This window comes from Ranitomeya imitator, chromosome 1, assembly GCF_032444005.1.
Source record: "Ranitomeya imitator isolate aRanImi1 chromosome 1, aRanImi1.pri, whole genome shotgun sequence".
Taxonomy (NCBI): Eukaryota; Metazoa; Chordata; class Amphibia; order Anura; family Dendrobatidae; genus Ranitomeya; species Ranitomeya imitator.
This window is the reverse complement of record NC_091282.1, coordinates 21577887-21600578: the sequence shown is the minus strand read 5'-3', so window position 1 is coordinate 21600578 and position 22692 is coordinate 21577887.

Here is a 22692-nt window from a genome sequence, read left to right as displayed (position 1 = left end):
CTATAGAGAAGTATTACTGGGAGTATCATTGTCTATAGAGAAGTATTACTGGAAGCATCATTGTCTATAGAGAAGTATTACTAGGAGCATCATTGTCTATAGAGAAGTATCACTGGGAGCATTATTGTGTATAGAGAAGTATTACTGGAAGCATCATTGTCTATAGAGAAGTATTACTGGGAGCATCATTGTCTATAGAGAAGTATTGCTGGGAGCATCATTGTCTATAGAGAAGTATTACTGGGAGTATCATTGTCTATAGAGAAGTAATACTGGAAGCATCATTGTCTATAGAGAAATATTACTGGGAGCATCATTATCTATAGAGAAGTATTACTGGGAGCATCATTGTCTATAGAGAAATATTACTGGGAGCATCATTGTCTATAGAGAAGTATTACTGGGAGCATCATTGTCTATAGAGAAGTGTTACTGGGAGCATCATTGTCTATAGAGAAGTATTACTGGGAGTATCATTGTCTATAGAGAAGTATTACTGGGAGTACCATTGTCTATAGAGAAGTATTACTGGGAGCATCATTGTCTATAGAAGTATTACTGGGAGCATCAATGTCTATAGAGAAGTATTACTGGGAGCATCATTGTCTATAGAGAAGTATTACTGGGAGTATCATTGTCTATAGAGAAGTATTACTGGAAGCATCATTGTCTATAGAGAAGTATTACTGTAAGCATCATTATCTATAGAGAAGTATTACTGGGAGCATCATTGTCTATAGAGAAGTATTACTGGGAGCATCATTGTCTATAGAGAAGTATTACTGGGAGTATCATTGTCTATAGAGAAGTATTACTGGGAGCATCATTGTCTATAGAGAAGTATTACTGGGAGCATCATTGTCTATAGAGAAGTATTACTGGGAGTATCATTGTCTATAGAGAAGTATTACTGGGAGTATAATTGTCTATAGAGAAGTATTACTGGGAGCATCATTGTCTGTAGAGAAGTATTACTGGGAGCATCATTGTCTATAGAGAAGTATTACTGGGAGCATCATTGTCTATAGAGAAGTATTACTGGGAGTATCATTGTCTATAGAGAAGTATTACTGGGAGTATCATTGTCTACAGAGAAGTATTACTGGGAGTATCATTGTCTATAGAGAAGTATTACTGGAAGCATCATTGTCTATAGAGAAGTATTACTGGGAGCATCAATATCTATAGAGAACTATTACTGGGAGCATCATTGTCTATAGAGAAGTATTACTGGGAGTACCATTGTCTATAGAGAAGTATTATTGGGAGCATCATTGTCTATAGAGAAGTATTACTGGGAGTATCATTGTCTATAGAGAAGTATTACTGGGAGTACCATTGTCTATAGAGAAGTATTACTGGGAGCATCATTGTCTATAGAAGTATTACTGGGAGTATCATTGTCTATAGAAAAGAATTACTGGGAGCATCATTGTCTATAGAGAAGTATTACTGGGAGTATCATTGTCTATAGAGAAGTATTACTGGAAGCATCATTGTCTATAGAGAAGTATTACTGTAAGCATCATTATCTATAGAGAAGTATTACTGGGAGCATCATTGTCTATAGAGAAGTATTACTGGGAGCATCATTGTCTATAGAGAAGTATTACTGGGAGTATCATTGTCTATAGAGAAGTATTACTGGGAGTATCATTGTCTATAGAGAAGTGTTACTGGGAGCATCAATATCTATAGAGAAGTATTACTGGAAGCATCATTGTCTATAGAGAAGTATTACTGGGAGCATCATTGTCTATAGAGAAGTGTTACTGGGAGCATCAATATCTATAGAGAAGTATTACTGGAAGCATCATTGTCTATAGAGAAGTATTACTGGGAGCATCATTGTCTATAGAGAAGTATTACTGGGAGCATCAATATCTATAGAGAAGTATTACTGGGAGTATCATTGTCTATAGAGAAGTATTAGTGGGAGTATCATTGTCTATAGATAAGTATTACTGGGAGCATCATTGTCTATAGAGAAGTATTACTGGGAGTATCATTGTCTATAGAGAAGTATTACTGGGAGTATCATTGTCTATAGAGAAGTATTACTGGGAGCATCATTGTCTACAGAGAAGTATTACTGGGAGTATCATTGTCTATAGAGAAGTATTACTGGGAGCATCATTGTCTACAGAGAAGTATTACTGGGAGCATCATTGTCTACAGAGAAGTATTACTGGGAGCATCATTGTCTATAGAGAAGTATTACTGGGAGCATCATTGTCTATAGAGAAGTATTACTGGGAGTATCATTGTCTATAGAGAAGTATTACTGGGAGCATCATTGTCTACAGAGAAGTATTACTGGGAGCATCATTGTCTATAGAGAAGTATTACTGGGAGCATCGTAATCTATAGAGAAGTATTACTGGGAGTATCATTGTCTATAGAGAAATATTACTGGGAGTATCATTGTCTATAGAGAAGTATTACTGGGAGCATCATTGTCTATAGAGAAGTATTACTGGGAGCATCATTGTCTATAGAGAAATATTACTGGGAGTATCATTGTCTATAGAGAAATATTACTGGGAGTATCATTGTCTATAGGGAAATATTACTGGGAGTATCATTGTCTATAAAGAAGTATTACTGGGAGTATCATTGTCTATAGAGAAGTATTACTGGGAGTATCATTGTCTATAGAGAAGTATTACTGGGAGCATCATTGTCTATAGAGAAGTATTACTGGGAGTATCATTGTCTATAGAGAAGTATTACTGGGAGTATCATTGTCTATAGAGAAATATTACTGGGAGTATCATTGTCTATAGAGAAGTATTACTGGGAGCATCATTGTCTATAGAGAAGTATTACTGGGAGTATCATTGTCTATAGAGAAATATTACTGGGAGCATCATTGTCTATAGAGAAGTATTACTGGGAGTATCATTGTCTATAGAGAAATATTACTGGGAGTATCATTGTCTATAGAGAAGTGTTACTGGGAGCATCATTGTCTATAGAGAAGTGTTACTGGGAGCATCATTGTCTATAGAGAAGTATTACTGGGAGTATCATTGTTTATAGAGAAATATTACTGCGAGTATCATTGTCTATAGAGAAATATTACTGGGAGTATCATTGTCTATAGAGAAATATTACTGGGAGTATCATTGTCTATAGAGAAATATTACTGGGAGTATCATTGTCTATAGAGAAGTATTACTGTGAGCATCATTGTCTATAGAGAAGTATTACTGGGAGTATCATTGTCTATAGAGAAATATTACTGGGAGTATCATTGTCTATAGAGAAATATTACTGGGAGTATCATTGTCTATAGAGAAATATTACTGGGAGCATCATTGCCTATAGAGAAGTATTACTGGGAGCATCATTGTCTATAGAGAAGTATTACTGGGAGTATCATTGTCTATAGAGAAGTATTACTGGGAGCATCATTATCTATAGAGAAGTATTACTGGGAGCATCATTGTCTATAGAGAAGTGTTACTGGGAGCATCATTGTCTATAGAGAAGTATTACTGGGAGCATCATTGTCTATAGAGAAGTATTACTGGGAGCATCATTTTCTATAGAGAAGTGTTACTGGGAGCATCATTATCTATAGAGAAGTATTACTGGGAGCATCATTGTCTATAGAGAAGTATTACTGGGAGCATCATTGTCTATAGAGAAGTGTTACTGGGAGCATCATTGTCTATAGAGAAGTATTACTGGGAGTATCATTGTCTATAGAGAAGTATTACTGGGAGTATCATTGTCTATAGAGAAGTATTACTGGGAGCATAATTGTGTATAGAGAAGTATTACTGGGAGCATCATTGTCTATAGAGAAGTATTACTGGGAGTATCATTGTCTATAGAGAAGTATTACTGGGAGCATCATTGTGTATAGAGAAGTATTACTGGGAGCATCATTGTCTATAGAGAAGTAATACTGGAAGCATCATTGTCTATAGAGAAGTATTACTGGGAGTATCATTGTCTATAGAGAAGTATTACTGGGAGCATAATTGTGTATAGAGAAGTATTACTGGGAGCATCATTGTCTATAGAGAAGTATTACTGGGAGTATCATTGTCTATAGAGAAGTATTACTGGGAGCATCATTGTGTATAGAGAAGTATTACTGGGAGCATCATTGTCTATAGAGAAGTAATACTGGAAGCATCATTGTCTATAGAGAAGTATTACTGGGAGTATCATTGTCTATAGAGAAGTATTAATGGAAGCATCATTGTCTATAGAGAAGTATTACTGGAAGCATCATTGTCTATAGAGAAGTATTACTGGGAGTATCATTGTCTATAGAGAAGTATTACTGGGAGCATCATTGTCTATAGAGAAGTATTACTGGGAGTATCATTGTATATAGAGAAGTATTACTGGAAGCATCATTGTCTATAGAGAAGTATTACTGGGAGCATCATTGTCTATAGAGAAGTATTACTGGGAGTATAATTGTCTACAGAGAAGTATTACTGGGAGAATCATTGTCTATAGAGAAGTATTACTGGGAGTATCATTGTCTATAGAGAAGTATTACTGGGAGCATCATTGTGTATAGAGAAGTATTACTGGGAGCATCATTGTCTATAGAGAAGTATTACAGGAAGTATCATTGTCTATAGAGAAGTATTACTGGAAGCATCATTGTCTATAGAGAAGTATTACTGGAAGCATCATTGTCTATAGAGAAGTATTACTGGGAGCATCATTGTCTATAGAGAAGTATTACTGGGAGCATCATTGTGTATAGAGAAGTATTACTGGGAGCATCATTGTCTATAGAGAAGTATTACTGGGAGTATCATTGTCTATAGAGAAATATTACTGGGAGCATCATTGTCTATAGAGAAGTATTACTGGAAGCATCATTGTCTATAGAGAAGTATTACTGGGAGTATCATTGTCTATAGAGAAGTATTACTGGGAGCATCATTGTCTATAGAGAAGTAATACTGGAAGCATCATTGTCTATAGAGAAGTATTACTGGAAGCATCATTGTCTATAGAGAAGTATTACTGGGAGCATCATTGTCTATAGAGAAGTAATACTGGGAGCATCATTGTCTATAGAGAAGTATTACTGGGAGTATCATTGTCTATAGAGAAGTATTACTGGGAGCATCATTGTCTATAGAGAAGTATTACTGGGAGCATCATTGTGTATAGAGAAGTATTACTGGGAGCATCATTGTCTAAAGAGAAGTATTACTGGGAGTATCATTGTCTATAGAGAAGTATTACTGGGAGCATCATTGTCTATAGAGAAGTATTACTGGGAGCATCATTGTGTATAGAGAAGTATTACTGGGAGCATCATTGTCTATAGAGAAGTATTACTGGGAGCATCATGGTCTATAGAGAAGTATTACTGGGAGTATCATTGTCTATAGAGAAGTATTACTGGAAGCATCATTGTCTATAGAGAAGTATTACTGGGAGCATCATTGTGTATAGAGAAGTATTGCTGGGAGCATCATTGTCTATAGAGAAGTATTGCTGGGAGCATCATTGTCTATAGAGAAGTATTACTGGGAGTATCATTGTCTATAGAGAAGTATTACTGGAAGCATCATTGTCTATAGAGAAGTATTACTAGGAGCATCATTGTCTATAGAGAAGTATCACTGGGAGCATTATTGTGTATAGAGAAGTATTACTGGAAGCATCATTGTCTATAGAGAAGTATTACTGGGAGCATCATTGTCTATAGAGAAGTATTGCTGGGAGCATCATTGTCTATAGAGAAGTATTACTGGGAGTATCATTGTCTATAGAGAAGTAATACTGGAAGCATCATTGTCTATAGAGAAGTATTACTGGGAGCATCATTATCTATAGCGAAGTATTACTGGGAGCATCATTGTCTATAGAGAAGTATTACTGGGAGCATCATTGTCTATAGAGAAGTATTACTGGGTGTATCATTGTCTATAGAGAAATATTACTGGGAGTATCATTGTATATAGAGAAGTATTATTGGGAGCATCATTGTCTATAGAGAAGTATTACTGGGAGTATCATTGTCTATAGAGAAGTATTACTGGGAGTACCATTGTCTATAGAGAAGTATTACTGGGAGCATCATTGTCTATAGAGAAGTATTACTGGGAGTATCATTGTCTATAGAGAAATATTACTGGGAGTATCATTGTCTATAGAGAAGTATTACTGGGAGCATCATTGTCTATAGAGAAGTATTACTGGGAGCATCATTGTCTATAGAGAAGTATTACTGGGAGTATCATTGTCTATAGAGAAGTATTACTGGGAGTATCATTGTCTATAGAGAAGTATTACTGGGAGTATCATTGTCTATAGAGAAGTATTACTGGGAGCATCATTGTCTATAGAGAAGTATTACTGGGAGCATCATTATCTATAGCGAAGTATTACTGGGAGCATCATTGTCTATAGAGAAGTATTACTGGGTGTATCATTGTCTATAGAGAAGTATTACTGGGAGCATCATTGTCTATAGAGAAGTATTACTGGGAGCATCATTGTCTATAGAGAAGTATTACTGGGTGTATCATTGTCTATAGAGAAATATTACTGGGAGTATCATTGTATATAGAGAAGTATTATTGGGAGCATCATTGTCTATAGAGAAGTATTACTGGGAGTATCATTGTCTATAGAGAAGTATTACTGGGAGTACCATTGTCTATAGAGAAGTATTACTGGGAGCATCATTGTCTATAGTAGTATTACTGGGAGTATCATTGTCTATAGAGAAGTATTACTGGGAGCATCATTGTCTATAGAGAAGTATTACTGGGAGTATCATTGTCTATAGAGAAATATTACTGGGAGTATCATTGTCTATAGAGAAGTATTACTGGGAGCATCATTGTCTATAGAGAAATATTACTGGGAGTATCATTGTCTATAGAGAAGTATTACTGGGAGCATCATTGTCTATAGAGAAGTATTACTGGGAGCATCATTGTCTATAGAGAAGTATTACTGGGAGCATCATTGTCTATAGAGAAGTATTACTGGGAGCATCATTGTCTATAGAGAAGTATTACTGGGTGTATCATTGTCTATAGAAAAATATTACTGGGAGTATCATTGTCTATAGAGAAATATTACTGGGAGTATCATTGTATATAGAGAAATATTACTGGGAGTATCATTGTCTATAGAGAAATATTACTGGGAGTACCATTGTCTATAGAGAAGTATTACTGGGAGCATCATTGTCTATAGAGAAATATTACTGGGAGCATCATTATCTATAGAGAAGTATTACTGGGAGCATCATTGTCTATAGAGAAATATTACTGGGAGCATCATTGTCTATAGAGAAGTATTCCTGGGAGCATCATTGTCTATAGAGAAGTGTTACTGGGAGCATCATTGTCTATAGAGAAATGTTACTGGGAGCATCATTATCTATAGAGAAGTATTACTGGGAGCATCATTGTCTATAGAGAAGTATTACTGGGAGTATCATTGTCTATAGAGAAGTATTACTGGGAGCATCATTGTCTATAGAGAAGTATTACTGGGAGTACCATTGTCTATAGAGAAGTATTACTGGGAGCATCATTGTCTATAGAGAAGTATTACTGGGAGTACCATTGTCTATAGAGAAGTATTATTGGGAGCATCATTGTCTATAGAGAAGTATTACCGGGAGTATCATTGTCTATAGAGAAGTATTACTGGGAGTACCATTGTCTATAGAGAAGTATTACTGGGAGCATCATTGTCTATAGAAGTATTACTGGGAGTATCATTGTCTATAGAGAAGTATTACTGGGAGCATCATTGTCTATAGAGAAGTATTACTGGGAGTATCATTGTCTATAGAGAAGTATTACTGGAAGCATCATTGTCTATAGAGAAGTATTACTGTAAGCATCATTATCTATAGAGAAGTATTACTGGGAGCATCATTGTCTATAGAGAAGTATTACTGGGAGCATCATTGTCTATAGAGAAGTATTACTGGGAGTATCATTGTCTATAGAGAAGTATTACTGGGAGTATCATTGTCTATAGAGAAGTATTACTGGGAGCATCATTGTCTATAGAGAAGTGTTACTGGGAGCATCATTGTCTATAGAGAAATATTACTGGGAGCATCATTATCTATAGAGAAGTATTACTGGGAGTATCATTGTCTATAGAGAAGTATTACTGGGAGCATCATTGTCTATAGAGAAGTATTACTGGGAGCATCATTGTCTATAGAGAAGTATTACTGGGAGTATCATTGTCTATAGAGAAGTATTACTGGGAGCATCATTGTCTATAGAGAAGTATTACTGGGAGTACCATTGTCTATAGAGAAGTATTACTGGGAGCATCATTGTCTATAGAGAAGTATTACTGGGAGTATCATTGTCTATAGAGAAGTATTACTGGGAGTATCATTGTCTACAGAGAAGTATTACTGGGAGTATCATTGTCTATAGAGAAGTATTACTGGGAGTACCATTGTCTATAGAGAAGTATTATTGGGAGCATCATTGTCTATAGAGAAGTATTACTGGGAGTATCATTGTCTATAGAGAAGTATTACTGGGAGTACCATTGTCTATAGAGAAGTATTACTGGGAGCATCATTGTCTATAGAGAAGTATTGCTGGGAGCATCATTGTCTATAGAGAAGTATTACTGGGAGTATCATTGTCTATAGAGAAATATTACTGGGAGTATCATTGTATATAGAGAAGTATTATTGGGAGCATCATTGTCTATAGAGAAGTATTACTGGGAGTATCATTGTCTATAGAGAAGTATTACTGGGAGTACCATTGTCTATAGAGAAGTATTACTGGGAGCATCATTGTCTATAGAGAAGTATTACTGGGAGTATCATTGTCTATAGAGAAGTATTACTGGGAGTACCATTGTCTATAGAGAAGTATTACTGGGAGCATCATTGTCTATAGAGAAGTATTACTGGGAGTATCATTGTCTATAGAGAAATATTACTGGGAGTATCATTGTCTATAGAGAAGTATTACTGGGAGCATCATTGTCTATAGAGAAGTATTACTGGGAGCATCATTGTCTATAGAGAAGTATTACTGGGAGTATCATTGTCTATAGAGAAGTATTACTGGGAGTATCATTGTCTATAGAGAAGTATTACTGGGAGTATCATTGTCTATAGAGAAGTATTACTGGGAGCATCATTGTCTATAGAGAAGTATTACTGGGAGCATCATTATCTATAGCGAAGTATTACTGGGAGCATCATTGTCTATAGAGAAGTATTACTGGGAGCATCATTGTCTATAGAGAAGTATTACTGGGTGTATCATTGTCTATAGAGAAATATTACTGGGAGTATCATTGTATATAGAGAAGTATTATTGGGAGCATCATTGTCTATAGAGAAGTATTACTGGGAGTATCATTGTCTATAGAGAAGTATTACTGGGAGTACCATTGTCTATAGAGAAGTATTACTGGGAGCATCATTGTCTATAGTAGTATTACTGGGAGTATCATTGTCTATAGAGAAGTATTACTGGGAGCATCATTGTCTATAGAGAAGTATTACTGGGAGTATCATTGTCTATAGAGAAATATTACTGGGAGTATCATTGTCTATAGAGAAGTATTACTGGGAGCATCATTGTCTATAGAGAAATATTACTGGGAGTATCATTGTCTATAGAGAAGTATTACTGGGAGCATCATTGTCTATAGAGAAGTATTACTGGGAGCATCATTGTCTATAGAGAAGTATTACTGGGAGCATCATTGTCTATAGAGAAGTATTACTGGGAGCATCATTGTCTATAGAGAAGTATTACTGGGTGTATCATTGTCTATAGAGAAATATTACTGGGAGTATCATTGTCTATAGAGAAATATTACTGGGAGTATCATTGTATATAGAGAAATATTACTGGGAGTATCATTGTCTATAGAGAAATATTACTGGGAGTACCATTGTCTATAGAGAAGTATTATTGGGAGCATCATTGTCTATAGAGAAATATTACTGGGAGCATCATTATCTATAGAGAAGTATTACTGGGAGCATCATTGTCTATAGAGAAATATTACTGGGAGCATCATTGTCTATAGAGAAGTATTACTGGGAGCATCATTGTCTATAGAGAAGTGTTACTGGGAGCATCATTGTCTATAGAGAAATGTTACTGGGAGCATCATTATCTATAGAGAAGTATTACTGGGAGCATCATTGTCTATAGAGAAGTATTACTGGGAGTATCATTGTCTATAGAGAAGTATTACTGGGAGCATCATTGTCTATAGAGAAGTATTACTGGGAGCATCATTGTCTATAGAGAAGTATTACTGGGAGCATCATTGTCTATAGAGAAGTGTTACTGGGAGCATCATTGTCTATAGAGAAGTGTTACTGGGAGCATCATTGTCTATAGAGAAGTGTTACTGGGAGCATCATTATCTATAGAGAAGTATTACTGGGAGCATCATTATCTATAGAGAAATATTACTGGGAGCATCATTGTCTATAGAGAAGTATTACTGGGACCATCATTATCTATAGAGAAGTATTACTGGGAGCATCATTGTCTATAGAGAAGTATTACTGGGAGCATCATTGTCTATAGAGAAATATTACTGGGAGCATCATTGTCTATAGAGAAGTATTACTGGGAGCATCATTGTCTATAGAGAAGTGTTACTGGGAGCATCATTATCTATAGAGAAGTATTACTGGGAGCATCATTATCTATAGAGAAATATTACTGGGAGCATCATTGTCTATAGAGAAGTATTACTGGGACCATCATTATCTATAGAGAAGTATTACTGGGAGCATCATTGTCTATAGAGAAGTATTACTGGGAGCATCATTGTCTATAGAGAAGTATTACTGGGAGCATCATTGTCTATAGAGAAGTATTACTGGGAGCATCATTATCTATAGAGAAGTATTACTGGGAGCATCATTGTCTATAGAGAAGTATTACTGGGACCATCATTATCTATAGAGAAGTATTACTGGGAGCATCATTGTCTATAGAGAAGTATTACTGGGAGCATCATTGTCTATAGAGAAGTGTTACTGGGAGCATCATTGTCTATAGAGAAGTATTACTGGGAGCATCATTGTCTATAGAGAAATATTACTGGGAGCATCATTATCTATAGAGAAGTATTACTGGGAGCATCATTGTCTATAGAGAAGTGTTACTGGGAGCATCATTGTCTATAGAGAAATATTACTGGGAGCATCATTGTCTATAGAGAAGTATTACTGGGAGTACCATTGTCTATTGAGAAGTATTACTGGGAGCATCATTGTCTATAGAGAAGTATTACTGGGAGTATCATTGTCTATAGAGAAGTATTGCTGGGAGCATCATTGTCTATAGAGAAGTATTACTGGGAGCATCATTGTCTATAGAGAAGTATTACTGGGAGCATCATTGTCTATAGAGAAGTGTTACTGGGAGCATCATTGTCTATAGAGAAGTATTACTGGGAGTATCATTATCTATAGAGAAGTATTACTGGGAGCATCATTGTCTATAGAGAAGTATTACTGGGAGCATCATTGCCTATAGAGAAGTATTACTGGGACCATCATTGTCTATAGAGAAGTATTACTGGGAGCATCATTGTCTATAGAGAAGTATTACTGGGAGCATCATTGTCTATAGAGAAATATTACTTTGAGTATCATTGTCTATAGAGAAATATTACTGGGAGCATCATTGTCTATAGAGAAGTATTACTGGGACCATCATTATCTATAGAGAAGTATTACTGGGAGCATCATTGTCTATAGAGAAGTATTACTGGGAGCATCATTGTCTATAGAGAAGTGTTACTGGGAGCATCATTGTCTATAGAGAAGTATTACTGGGAGTATCATTGTCTATAGAGAATTATTACTGGGAGTATCATTGTCTATAGAGAAGTATTACTGGGAGCATCATTGTCTATAGAGAAGTATTACTGGGAGTATCATTGTCTATAGAGAAGTATTACTGGGAGCATCATTGTCTATAGAGAAATATTACTGGGAGCATCATTGTCTATAGAGAAATATTACTGGGAGTATCATTATCTATAGAGAAGTGTTACTGGGAGCATCATTGACTATAGAGAAGTGTTACTGGGAGCATCATTGTCTATAGAGAAGTATTACTGGGAGCATCATTGTCTATAGAGAAATATTACTGGGAGCATCATTATCTATAGAGAAGTATTACTGGGAGTATCATTGTCTATAGAGAAGTATTACTGGGAGCATCATTGTCTATAGAGAAGTATTACTGGGAGCATCATTGTCTATAGAGAAGTATTACTGGGAGTATCATTGTCTATAGAGAAGTATTACTGGGAGCATCATTGTCTATAGAGAAGTATTACTGGGAGTACCATTGTCTATAGAGAAGTATTACTGGGAGCATCATTGTCTATAGAGAAGTATTACTGGGAGTATCATTGTCTATAGAGAAGTATTACTGGGAGTATCATTGTCTACAGAGAAGTATTACTGGGAGTATCATTGTCTATAGAGAAGTATTACTGGGAGTACCATTGTCTATAGAGAAGTATTATTGGGAGCATCATTGTCTATAGAGAAGTATTACTGGGAGTATCATTGTCTATAGAGAAGTATTACTGGGAGTACCATTGTCTATAGAGAAGTATTACTGGGAGCATCATTGTCTATAGAAGTATTACTGGGAGTATCATTGTCTATAGAGAAGTATTACTGGGAGCATCATTGTCTATAGAGAAGTATTACTGGGAGTATCATTGTCTATAGAGAAGTATTACTGGAAGCATCATTGTCTATAGAGAAGTATTACTGGGAGCATCATTGTCTATAGAGAAATATTACTGGGAGTATCATTGTCTATAGAGAAGTATTACTGGGAGTATCATTGTCTATAGAGAAGTATTACTGGGAGCATCATTGTCTATAGAGAAGTATTACTGGGAGTATCATTGTCTACAGAGAAGTATTACTGGGAGTATCATTGTCTATAGAGAAGTATTACTGGGAGCATCATTGTCTATAGAGAAGTATTACTGAGAGCATCATTGTCTATAGAGAAGTATTACTGGGAGTATCATTGTCTATAGAGAAGTATTACTGGGAGTATCATTGTCTACAGAGAAGTATTACTGGGAGTATCATTGTCTATAGAGAAGTATTACTGGGAGTACCATTGTCTATAGAGAAGTATTACTGGGAGCATCATTGTCTATAGTAGTATTACTGGGAGTATCATTGTCTATAGAGAAGTATTACTGGGAGCATCATTGTCTATAGAGAAGTATTACTGGGAGCATCATTGTCTATAGAGAAGTATTACTGGGAGTATCATTGTCTATAGAGAAGTATTACTGGGAGCATCATTGTCTATAGAGAAGTATTACTGGGAGTATCATTGTCTATAGAGAAGTATTACTGGGAGTATCATTGTCTATAGAGAAGTATTACTGGGAGCATCATTGTCTATAGAGAAGTATTACTGGGAGCATCATTGTCTATAGAGAAGTATTACTGGGAGTATCATTGTCTATAGAGAAGTGTTACTGGGAGCATCATTGACTATAGAGAAGTATTACTGGGAGCATCATTGACTATAGAGAAGTATTACTGGGAGCATCATTGTCTATAGAGAAATATTACTGGGAGCATCATTGTCTATAGAGAAGTATTACTGGGACCATCATTATCTATAGAGAAGTATTACTGGGAGCATCATTGTCTATAGAGAAGTGTTACTGGGAGCATCATTGTCTATAGAGAAGTGTTACTGGGAGCATCATTGTCTATAGAGAAGTATTACTGGGAGCATCATTGTCTATAGAGAAGTGTTACTGGGAGCATCATTGTCTATAGAGAAGTATTACTGGGAGCATCATTGTCTATAGAGAAGTATTACTGGGAGCATCATTGTCTATAGAGAAGTGTTACTGGGAGCATCATTGTCTATAGAGAAGTATTACTGGGAGCATCATTGTCTATAGAGAAGTATTACTGGGAGCATCATTGTCTATAGAGAAGTATAACTGGGAGCATCATTGTCTATAGAGAAGTATAACTGGGAGCATCATTGTCTATAGAGAAGTGTTACTGGGAGCATCATTGTCTATAGAGAAGTGTTACTGGGAGCATCATTGTCTATAGAGAAGTGTTACTGGGAGCATCATTATCTATAGAGAAGTATTACTGGGAGCATCATTGTCTATAGAGAAGTATTACTGGGAGCATCATTGTCTATAGAGAAGTATTACTGGGAGCATCATTGTCTATAGAGAAGTATTACTGGGAGTATCATTGTCTATAGAGAAGTATTACTGGGAGCATCATTGTCTATAGAGAAGTATTACTGGGAGTATCATTGTCTATAGAGAAGTATTACTGGGAGTATCATTGTCTATAGAGAAGTATTACTGGGAGCATCATTGTCTATAGAGAAGTATTACTGGGAGCATCATTGTCTATAGAGAAGTATTACTGGGAGTATCATTGTCTATAGAGAAGTATTACTGGGAGCATCATTGTCTATAGAGAAGTATTACTGGGAGTATCATTGTCTATAGAGAAGTATTACTGGGAGCATCATTGTCTATAGAGAAGTATTACTGGGAGCATCATTATCTATAGAGAAGTATTACTGGGAGCATCATTGACTATAGAGAAGTATTACTGGGAGCATCATTGTCTATAGAGAAATATTACTGGGAGCATCATTGTCTATAGAGAAGTATTACTGGGACCATCATTGTCTATAGAGAAATATTACTGGGAGCATCATTGTCTATAGAGAAGTATTACTGGGACCATCATTATCTATAGAGAAGTATTACTGGGAGCATCATTGTCTATAGAGAAGTATTACTGGGAGCATCATTGTCTATAGAGAAGTGTTACTGGGAGCATCATTGTCTATAGAGAAGTATTACTGGGAGTATCATTGTCTATAGAGAATTATTACTGGGAGTATCATTGTCTATAGAGAAGTGTTACTGGGAGCATCATTGTCTATAGAGAAGTGTTACTGGGAGCATCATTGTCTATAGAGAAGTGTTACTGGGAGCATCATTATCTATAGAGAAGTATTACTGGGAGCATCATTATCTATAGAGAAATATTACTGGGAGCATCATTGTCTATAGAGAAGTATTACTGGGACCATCATTATCTATAGAGAAGTATTACTGGGAGCATCATTGTCTATAGAGAAGTGTTACTGGGAGCATCATTATCTATAGAGAAGTATTACTGGGAGCATCATTGTCTATAGAGAAGTATTACTGGGACCATCATTATCTATAGAGAAGTATTACTGGGAGCATCATTGTCTATAGAGAAATATTACTGGGAGCATCATTGTCTATAGAGAAGTATTACTGGGAGCATCATTGTCTATAGAGAAATATTACTGGGAGCATCATTGTCTATAGAGAAGTATTACTGGGAGCATCATTGTCTATAGAGAAGTGTTACTGGGAGCATCATTATCTATAGAGAAGTATTACTGGGAGCATCATTATCTATAGAGAAATATTACTGGGAGCATCATTGTCTATAGAGAAGTATTACTGGGACCATCATTATCTATAGAGAAGTATTACTGGGAGCATCATTGTCTATAGAGAAGTATTACTGGGAGCATCATTGTCTATAGAGAAGTATTACTGGGAGCATCATTGTCTATAGAGAAGTATTACTGGGAGCATCATTGTCTATAGAGAAATATTACTGGGAGCATCATTATCTATAGAGAAGTATTACTGGGAGCATCATTGTCTATAGAGAAGTGTTACTGGGAGCATCATTGTCTATAGAGAAATATTACTGGGAGCATCATTGTCTATAGAGAAGTATTACTGGGAGTACCATTGTCTATTGAGAAGTATTACTGGGAGCATCATTGTCTATAGAGAAGTATTACTGGGAGTATCATTGTCTATAGAGAAGTATTACTGGGAGCATCATTGTCTATAGAGAAGTATTACTGGGAGCATCATTGTCTATAGAGAAGTATTACTGGGAGCATCATTGTCTATAGAGAAGTGTTACTGGGAGCATCATTGTCTATAGAGAAATATTACTGGGAGTATCATTATCTATAGAGAAGTATTACTGGGAGCATCATTGTCTATAGAGAAGTATTACTGGGAGCATCATTGTCTATAGAGAAGTATTACTGGGAGCATCATTGTCTATAGAGAAGTATTACTGGGAGCATCATTGCCTATAGAGAAGTATTACTGGGACCATCATTGTCTATAGAGAAGTATTACTGGGAGCATCATTGTCTATAGAGAAGTATTACTGGGAGCATCATTGTCTATAGAGAAATATTACTTTGAGTATCATTGTCTATAGAGAAATATTACTGGGAGCATCATTGTCTATAGAGAAGTATTACTGGGACCATCATTATCTATAGAGAAGTATTACTGGGAGCATCATTGTCTATAGAGAAGTATTACTGGGAGCATCATTGTCTATAGAGAAGTATTACTGGGAGCATCATTGTCTACAGAGAAGTATTACTGGGAGCATCATTGTCTATAGAGAAATATTACTGGGAGCATCATTGTCTATAGAGAAATATTACTGGGAGTATCATTATCTATAGAGAAGTGTTACTGGGAGCATCATTGACTATAGAGAAGTATTACTGGGAGCATCATTGTCTATAGAGAAGTATTACTGGGAGCATCATTGTCTATAGAGAAATATTACTGGGAGCATCATTATCTATAGAGAAGTATTACTGGGAGCATCATTGTCTATAGAGAAGTATTACTGGGAGCATCATTGTCTATAGAGAAGTATTACTGGGAGCATCATTGTCTATAGAGAAGTATTACTGGGAGCACCATTGTCTATAGAGAAGTATTACTGGGAGCATCATTGTCTATAGAGAAGTATTACTGGGAGCATCATTGTCTATAGAGAAGTATTACTGGGAGTATCATTGTCTATAGAGAAGTATTACTGGGAGCATCATTGTCTATAGAGAAATATTACTGGGAGCATCATTATCTATAGAGAAGTATTACTGGGAGCATCATTGTCTATAGAGAAGTATTACTGGGAGCATCATTGTCTATAGAGAAATATTACTGGGAGCATCATTGTCTATAGAGAAATATTACTGGGAGTATCATTATCTATAGAGAAGTGTTACTGGGAGCATCATTGTCTATAGAGAAGTATTACTGGGAGCATCATTGTCTATAGAGAAGTATTACTGGGAGCATCATTGTCTATAGAGAAATATTACTGGGAGCATCATTATCTATAGAGAAGTATTACTGGGAGCATCATTGTCTATAGAGAAGTATTACTGGGAGCATCATTGTCTATAGAGAAGTATTACTGGGAGCATCATTGTCTATAGAGAAGTATTACTGGGAGCACCATTGTCTATAGAGAAGTATTACTGGGAGCATCATTGTCTATAGAGAAGTATTACTGGGAGCATCATTGTCTATAGAGAAGTATTACTGGGAGTATCATTGTCTATAGAGAAGTATTACTGGGAGCATCATTGTCTATAGAGAAATATTACTGGGAGCATCATTATCTATAGAGAAGTATTACTGGGAGCATCATTGTCTATAGAGAAGTATTACTGGGAGCATCATTATCTATAGAGAAGTATTACTGGGAGCATCATTGTCTATAGAGAAGTATTACTGGGAGTACCATTGTCTATAGAGAAGTATTACTGGGAGCATCATTGTCTATAGAGAAGTATTACTGGGAGCATAATTGTCTATAGAGAAGTATTACTGGGAGTATCTTTGTCTATAGAGTAGTATTACTGGGAGTATCATTGTCTATAGAGAAGTATTACTGGAAGCATCATTGTCTATAGAGAAGTATTACTGGGAGCATCATTGTCTATAGAGAAATATTACTTTGAGTATCATTGTCTATAGAGAAATATTACTGGGAGCATCATTGTCTATAGAGAAGTATTACTGGGACCATCATTATCTATAGAGAAGTATTACTGGGAGCATCATTGTCTATAGAGAAATATTACTTTGAGTATCATTGTCTATAGAGAAATATTACTGGGAGCATCATTGTCTATAGAGAAGTATTACTGGGACCATCATTATCTATAGAGAAGTATTACTGGGAGCATCATTGTCTATAGAGAAGTATTACTGGGAGCATCATTGTCTATAGAGAAGTATTACTGGGAGCATCATTGTCTATAGAGAAGTGTTACTGGGAGCATCATTGTCTATAGAGAAGTATTACTGGGAGTATCATTGTCTATAGAGAAATATTACTGGGAGTATCATTGTCTATAGAGAAGTATTACTGGGAGCATCATTGTCTATAGAGAAGTATTACTGGGAGTATCATTGTCTACAGAGAAGTATTACTGGGAGCATCATTGTCTATAGAGAAATATTACTGGGAGCATCATTGTCTATAGAGAAATATTACTGGGAGTATCATTATCTATAGAGAAGTGTTACTGGGAGCATCATTGACTATAGAGAAGTATTACTGGGAGCATCATTGTCTATAGAGAAGTATTACTGGGAGCATCATTGTCTATAGAGAAGTATTACTGGGAGTATCATTGTCTATAGAGAAGTATTACTGGGAGTATCATTGTCTATAGAGAAGTATTACTGGGAGCATCATTGTCTATAGAGAAGTGTTACTGGGAGCATCATTGTCTATAGAGAAGTATTACTGGGAGTATCATTGTCTATAGAGAAGTATTACTGGGAGTACCATTGTCTATAGAGAAGTATTACTGGGAGCATCATTGTCTATAGAAGTATTACTGGGAGTATCATTGTCTATAGAGAAGTATTACTGGGAGCATCATTGTCTATAGAGAAGTATTACTGGGAGTATCATTGTCTATAGAGAAGTATTACTGGAAGCATCATTGTCTATAGAGAAGTATTACTGTAAGCATCATTATCTATAGAGAAGTATTACTGGGAGCATCATTGTCTATAGAGAAGTATTACTGGGAGCATCATTGTCTATAGAGAAGTATTACTGGGAGTATCATTGTCTATAGAGAAGTATTACTGGGAGTATCATTGTCTATAGAGAAGTATTACTGGGAGCATCATTGTCTATAGAGAAGTGTTACTGGGAGCATCATTGTCTATAGAGAAATATTACTGGGAGCATCATTATCTATAGAGAAGTATTACTGGGAGTATCATTGTCTATAGAGAAGTATTACTGGGAGCATCATTGTCTATAGAGAAGTATTACTGGGAGCATCATTGTCTATAGAGAAGTATTACTGGGAGTATCATTGTCTATAGAGAAGTATTACTGGGAGCATCATTGTCTATAGAGAAGTATTACTGGGAGTACCATTGTCTATAGAGAAGTATTACTGGGAGCATCATTGTCTATAGAGAAGTATTACTGGGAGTATCATTGTCTATAGAGAAGTATTACTGGGAGTATCATTGTCTACAGAGAAGTATTACTGGGAGTATCATTGTCTATAGAGAAGTATTACTGGGAGTACCATTGTCTATAGAGAAGTATTATTGGGAGCATCATTGTCTATAGAGAAGTATTACTGGGAGTATCATTGTCTATAGAGAAGTATTACTGGGAGTACCATTGTCTATAGAGAAGTATTACTGGGAGCATCATTGTCTATAGAAGTATTACTGGGAGTATCATTGTCTATAGAGAAGTATTACTGGGAGCATCATTGTCTATAGAGAAGTATTACTGGGAGTATCATTGTCTATAGAGAAGTATTACTGGAAGCATCATTGTCTATAGAGAAGTATTACTGGGAGCATCATTGTCTATAGAGAAATATTACTGGGAGTATCATTGTCTATAGAGAAGTATTACTGGGAGTATCATTGTCTATAGAGAAGTATTACTGGGAGCATCATTGTCTATAGAGAAGTATTACTGGGAGCATCATTGTCTATAGAGAAGTATTACTGGGAGTACCATTGTCTATAGAGAAGTATTACTGAGAGCATCATTGTCTATAGAGAAGTATTACTGGGAGTATAATTGTCTATAGAGAAGTATTACTGGGAGTATCATTGTCTACAGAGAAGTATTACTGGGAGTATCATTGTCTATAGAGAAGTATTACTGGGAGTACCATTGTCTATAGAGAAGTATTATTGGGAGCATCATTGTCTATAGAGAAGTATTACTGGGAGTATCATTGTCTATAGAGAAGTATTACTGGGAGTACCATTGTCTATAGAGAAGTATTACTGGGAGCATCATTGTCTATAGTAGTATTACTGGGAGTATCATTGTCTATAGAGAAGTATTACTGGGAGCATCATTGTCTATAGAGAAGTATTACTGGGAGTATCATTGTCTATAGAGAAGTATTACTGGGAGCATCATTGTCTATAGAGAAGTATTACTGGGAGTATCATTGTCTATAGAGAAGTATTACTGGGAGTATCATTGTCTATAGAGAAGTATTACTGGGAGCATCATTGTCTATAGAGTAGTATTACTGAGAGCATCATTGTCTATAGAGAAGTATTACTGGGAGTATCATTGTCTATAGAGAAGTGTTACTGGGAGCATCATTGACTATAGAGAAGTATTACTGGGAGCATCATTGTCTATAGAGAAATATTACTGGGAGCATCATTGTCTATAGAGAAGTATTACTGGGACCATCATTATCTATAGAGAAGTATTACTGGGAGCATCATTGTCTATAGAGAAGTGTTACTGGGAGCATCATTGTCTATAGAGAAGTATTACTGGGAGCATCATTGTCTATAGAGAAGTATTACTGGGAGCATCATTGTCTATAGAGAAGTGTTACTGGGAGCATCATTGTCTATAGAGAAGTATTACTGGGAGCATCATTGTCTATAGAGAAGTATTACTGGGAGCATCATTGTCTATAGAGAAGTATTACTGGGAGCATCATTGTCTATAGAGAAGTATTACTGGGAGCATCATTGTCTATAGAGAAGTGTTACTGGGAGCATCATTGTCTATAGAGAAGTGTTACTGGGAGCATCATTGTCTATAGAGAAGTGTTACTGGGAGCATCATTGTCTATAGAGAAGTGTTACTGGGAGCATCATTATCTATAGAGAAGTATTACTGGGAGCATCATTATCTATAGAGAAATATTACTGGGAGCATCATTGTCTATAGAGAAGTATTACTGGGACCATCATTATCTATAGAGAAGTATTACTGGGAGCATCATTGTCTATAGAGAAGTATTACTGGGAGCATCATTGTCTATAGAGAAATATTACTGGGAGCATCATTGTCTATAGAGAAGTATTACTGGGAGCATCATTGTCTATAGAGAAGTGTTACTGGGAGCATCATTATCTATAGAGAAGTATTACTGGGAGCATCATTATCTATAGAGAAATATTACTGGGAGCATCATTGTCTATAGAGAAGTATTACTGGGACCATCATTATCTATAGAGAAGTATTACTGGGAGCATCATTGTCTATAGAGAAGTGTTACTGGGAGCATCATTGTCTATAGAGAAGTATTACTGGGAGCATCATTGTCTATAGAGAAGTATTACTGGGAGCATCATTGTCTATAGAGAAGTGTTACTGGGAGCATCATTGTCTATAGAGAAGTATTACTGGGAGCATCATTGTCTATAGAGAAGTATTACTGGGAGCATCATTGTCTATAGAGAAGTATTACTGGGAGCATCATTGTCTATAGAGAAGTGTTACTGGGAGCATCATTGTCTATAGAGAAGTGTTACTGGGAGCATCATTGTCTATAGAGAAGTGTTACTGGGAGCATCATTATCTATAGAGAAGTATTACTGGGAGCATCATTATCTATAGAGAAATATTACTGGGAGCATCATTGTCTATAGAGAAGTATTACTGGGAGCATCATTGTCTATAGAGAAGTATTACTGGGAGCATCATTGTCTATAGAGAAGTATTACTGGGAGCATCATTGTCTATAGAGAAGTATTACTGGGAGCATCATTGTCTATAGAGAAGTATTACTGGGAGCATCATTGTCTATAGAGAAGTATTACTGGGAGCATCATTGTCTATAGAGAAGTGTTACTGGGAGCATCATTGTCTATAGAGAAATATTAGTTTGAGTATCATTGTCTATAGAGAAGTATTACTGGGAGTATCATTGTCTACAGAGAAGTATTACTGGGAGTATCATTGTCTACAGAGAAGTATTACTGGGAGCATCATTGTCTATAGAGAAGTATTACTGGGTGTATCATTGTCTATAGAGAAATATTACTGGGAGTATCATTGTATATAGAGAAGTATTATTGGGAGCATCATTGTCTATAGAGAAGTATTACTGGGAGTATCATTGTCTATAGAGAAGTATTACTGGGAGTACCATTGTCTATAGAGAAGTATTACTGGGAGCATCATTGTCTATAGAGAAGTATTACTGGGAGTATCATTGTCTATAGAGAAATATTACTGGGAGTATCATTGTCTATAGAGAAGTATTACTGGGAGCATCATTGTCTATAGAGAAGTATTACTGGGAGCATCATTGTCTATAGAGAAGTATTACTGGGAGTATCATTGTCTATAGAGAAGTATTACTGGGAGTATCATTGTCTATAGAGAAGTATTACTGGGAGTATCATTGTCTATAGAGAAGTATTACTGGGAGCATCATTGTCTATAGAGAAGTATTACTGGGAGCATCATTGTCTATAGAGAAGTATTACTGGGAGCATCATTATCTATAGCGAAGTATTACTGGGAGC